The sequence below is a fragment of the Chrysochloris asiatica genome, unplaced genomic scaffold (assembly GCF_000296735.1).
Source record: "Chrysochloris asiatica unplaced genomic scaffold, ChrAsi1.0 scaffold00005, whole genome shotgun sequence".
Taxonomy (NCBI): Eukaryota; Metazoa; Chordata; class Mammalia; order Afrosoricida; family Chrysochloridae; genus Chrysochloris; species Chrysochloris asiatica.
Genome location: NW_006408523.1, coordinates 32,821,670 through 32,826,519, shown reverse-complemented (window position 1 = coordinate 32,826,519; position 4,850 = coordinate 32,821,670). Strand labels below are relative to the sequence as shown.

At 37.5% G+C, this 4,850-nt stretch overlaps 1 pseudogene; it reads right to left on the bottom strand.

Moving 5' to 3' along the window:
• Positions 1–866: 866 nt before the first annotated feature.
• LOC102811032 lies at positions 867–1,872 on the bottom strand (annotated as a pseudogene).
• Between the last annotated feature and the right edge of the window lie 2,978 nt (positions 1,873–4,850).

Sequence of the window (4,850 nt, the reverse complement as noted above, 5' to 3'; positions counted from 1 at the left end):
AACTATTGTGTTTTTATTTGAAAACACTGCACATTTGTTAGACACCAATCTTGCAATCATTTTTCCCAGGCATGAAGAAAAAGACAGGTTTCCAATTCCAGAGGCACTCTACCCCCATTGCACTTTTCCCTCTCCGGTGTGCCTGCATGCTGGTCAAGGGCTCCCTGCTGGAACTCTTCTCCCATGATTCACCAGCCTGCAGGCAATGGAGCACTTCAATTCCACAGTCACGTGCTTTTCTTCATAACAGATTGTCTTTGAAGCTTGAAAAGCAGCACACATACACAATATTTGCCTTGCTAGCAAACACAAACTCCTTTAAGACCAACTGAAACTCACCAACTAAAGTATTTAAAGTATATCAGATTGTCAGGATGACCAAACATTAAATGTTACATACTAAAATTTTGGGCTTTTCCTTTTGGTCAGGTCTTAAAAAACACCCCTCCCTTAATCACCATAGTAAGAGAGTAGAGAATGCAAAGAAAGAAAGCAGCTTCCTGGAGTCCAGGCTTCATTTCTTGGCTCTGAGCCCCTTTACTCCCTTCCTCCATGCTCTCAGTGGGGATTGAGTGAGGCATCTGGGAGCAACTCCTGCCTTGGCACATCAGATGGCACACGTGAACACACCAGGAGGCATGTTGGTGAAGTGTTCCAGAAGAAAAGCGTAAACTTTCTTAGGTGAAAACTGCTAGGGAACTGGAGTTCAGAGCAGCTAGGAACCAAGAGATACACGCTGTAATGAATGGAGCACCTGGAGTAGAAAATAAGCAATACCACGAAAGTTTAGGAATGGTGGTAGTGGGGGGTGACCAGACATTTTCCTAGCTTCAGAAAGTCAGAGAGCCTAGGTCACAGCCAAAACATCATGACATTGGTCGGAGATTCATTATAAAAGTGTTTACTACCTTCCTCATGAGCTCCTCTTGTTGGGCTCCTCCTTCAGAAAAGTCATCACTGGCAATGAAATGTTCACCAGAGCCTCAAAGTGGAGCTTAGTTGTTTTGCGAACAAGCCAGGCTTCATGCTGACCATGAAGCTGCCTGTGATAGCCCAGCTCAATTCCTTTCTTGTTTGCTCTGTCCCTCCGGGTGTAGTTTCTTCAAACAAACCTGGAGAGCAGACTGGAGGTAGATGAAGCCATGCAAACTGAGTCAAATTCTTGGAGGAGAAAAGTATGTTAGTACTGATAGATATGACATTCAATGTCACTGAGGGAACCATTTTCAAAAAGATTCTTTACGAAGAATCATCGCTGTACATGAGCCTCTCAAAGACCTGAACCTGCTCCTTGACCTGTAAGAGTTTCTCAAAGAAGGATTCCAGCTGCACTTTCAGGAGACTCATAAAGGAAAATGTCTAGAATGTGTAGCACCATCATGCAGGGGCCCCATACATGATATCCAGCAAGTTGCCAAGATTTGGGGTTGCTGGTGTTGTTAAGTGCCATCAAGTCAGTTCTGACCCATCGTGACCCTGTAAAGGGTTTCTGAGGAACAGCTGGTGAGCTTGAATCACAGACCTTGCAGTTCGAATCAACTTTGCAGTCCAGTGCATTAACCCACAGTGCCACACCAGGACTCCAAGCTTTTGGGTAGTACATCCTTTTTGTGTGCTGGCTACCTGGCCCTGGACCTGGATATCCTGCCATGTTGCTAGAGGTTCTGTAGCTATATGGCTCTGTGGGTAAGTTCCCATGAGTAACTTCACAAAGGTGTCCTTTCCCACAGCAACATAGCCTTTGATGGAAAGCCTCTCTGGGCCGTGCTCCACATGCATTTCTCTGGAAGAGAACGTACCCTTTATTGAACTATGGGCCATGAAACTGGAAGATGCCCAAAGAAGCCTTAGAAACAGCCTTTCCACCGCCATACCTCCAACGATCTTTGTACATATCACCTAAACTCATTTCATTTTGACAAGAATTATTCTTATTCTTACTACTTAAATCACAGTCAAACATACAACATAATATGAAAATATGCATATATAGTAGTCATCATAGTTTAAATGGAAAAATAAATACACATACTCACAATCAACATGAAAACATATGCACACAAGCACACACATGCATCTATATCTATATACCTATATCTATATCTATATGTTGTTGCTACGTGCCTTCAAGTCGGTCCCGACCCATAGCGACCCTGCATATTGTTTCTGAGGAGTGACTGGTGAGCTTGAACCACCAACCTTACAGTTCAACTGGCTTTGCAGTCTGGCACATTAACCCACAGCACCACACCAGGACTCCATATACATATATATGTATATATTCTTGTATTGGATTATATTTTGCAATGAAAACATTGCTGTATGTCATCAGAAGCAATTATTTTGCTTTGCTCACTTTTATTTAACTCTTGCCTTCAAGACTCTAGATAGGTGAATATATTGTTGTATTGCTACATACCCATTGTGTCTGTTCTGACTCATAGCCCTGTATAGAACTTCTGAGGGGTGGCTGATGGGTTTGAACCATTGACCTTGCAATTAGTAGCCCAGTGCTTATCCTACAGCATCACACCAGAAGTCTGGACTATAAAAAATTCAAAGGCTTTGACTGAGCATTGGCAATAGTTGCAAGGAAAAGACATATCCCATTTAGAATTCAAGGGTAAGAACCAGGGCATTAGCATTTCATATAATAAGAGATTATTATGAGCTCTAGAAAGTCACTTCATAAGTAATGTTCTACAGAAGATTTATTTTATGATTTTGGAGTGTTGGGAAAGTATCATGTTACGCAGCTCAAAGCTGATTTTATTAATTGTTGGTGTTGTTCAGTGCCATCAAGTTGATTATGACTCATGGCAACTCTATAGCAGCCTGTGAGTCTGAACCACTGACCTTATGGTTCACAGTCCAGTGCTTATGCTGTGTTATTGTTGTTGCTGTTGTTAAGTGTCGTCGAGTTGATTCTGACCCATAGCAACCCTATGTAGAGTTTCTAAGGAGCAGCTGGTGAGCTTGAACTGCTGACCTTGTAGTTCAAACAGATTTGCAGTCTGGGGCATTAACCCACAGTGCCAAGCACCACAAAAAGCACTTTTATTTTGAAAAGCTACATCATCAGCCAGGCTCCCTGCTTAGGAGTTAGATGTATTATATATAGGTCACTGAAGCCTCACAGTAATCCTATAAAGGATATTTATTTCATTATTATTCCTAGTTGTAGATGAGGAAATTGAGTCTTAGAATGATTAAGAAAACCAAAGTAATAAAGTTGCATTTATATTGAAGGTAACTTTTTTTTACGAAAAAATGTTTTGTTTTTCAGAAATCTAAATCAACAATATGAGGAGATGAAATAATGTCTGCATACATTTCTATGACAATGTTCAAACTGCTGTGTCTGTATCTGATATACTCAGATATTTTGTATCCAATATTTACTAGTTAAATTTTAAAACATTAATATGTCATTTCATGTTACTTCTTATAACAATGCATAAACAATTGTCTAGATGACTTTTGCTCTTTATCAGTTTACATATTCTCTTCTAGAGAATTGCACATAGTTCTTATTAGCCCACTTGATCCTCAAAGCAACCCTAATATTACTCATATTTTACAGATATGAAATTTAGCACAGAAATGTGAAATACATTTCAAGTTGTCACATTGGGAAAAAGTAATGGAGGTAGTCTTTCAATCCAGAAAACTGTCCCCAAAGTCCATACTTAAATCACTACCATCAAGTCCATATCTTAGTATTTTTTGAGCAGAGAAATTAAATGCTATGAAATCAGTCCTTAGCTAAGAAATCATTAGCATTTCAAATTGATTATCATATGAATTTTTTAAAATTTGAAATGCTAATGTTTGTTAATGTATAAAAGCAACCATGCTATCAAGATATCAAAGTTTCTAAATCTAGTTCTTTCCAACATAACAAAAGGCTTATTAAATAACACAGATACATGCTAGTTTAGAAAATAGTTTACTAAAAATATAGTAGTGATTTTCCTATACATTTACTTCAAAATAGATAGCTCTAGTTTTGTTTAGAGAATAAATCATCTGTAATTTATTTTAATAGCTAAATCATCCTGGAGTACCAACGAGAAATCAGAAAGTTATTGTGCATGGATGGTTGTGAAAAATGTAATAACATAAGTTTAATTGACAATATATGAGCATTTGTGGAACTGGAAATATTTAAAAATCACATTAAATCCATTACATTTTTAGAATTAAATAAATTAAGCGTCCAGACCACTACAAGTACACACATTACTAAGATGTGCGTAGAAGAACAACATGACAATATAGAGCTGATTTGCACAAATCTATAAACCTGATTTTAAAAATCAGTCTAAGTGGCCTTAAAAAAAAACAAAAACAAAAACAAAAACAAAAAACACTAATCTTACTAGAATTTTAGTGTAATTTTGTTTGCTGGGAAAATTCTCAGGAACACTGAATACACCTGTCACTTGGCTTATTCCTTTAACATATGGTTCTTGAACACTAGCTGTATTAATCATGTTGTTTTTTAAATCTTCTATGTGACAAGAATTTATAATTTTTCTTGTTTCTACTTGGGACTATTTATCTTTCTATTTATCTATCTACTTGTATTTTCATTCATTGATTTATTCACTCACACAAAAATGAAGAATACAGGCAAGGCATTGTCCTGAACTTTTGAAGATGAAAAATGGGGTTTTCATCCTTATTCGATAGCATTTTAGCCTATTGCTGAGAAGATAAAGCAAACATAAAGAATGCAAGGGAAGTGTAAAATTTGGATGCAAATTTAATCTCATGTAACTTTTTTTCCTTAATATCTAATATTAGAAAATCTGAACCCAATGCACGTTTATTGAAACTATGAACTA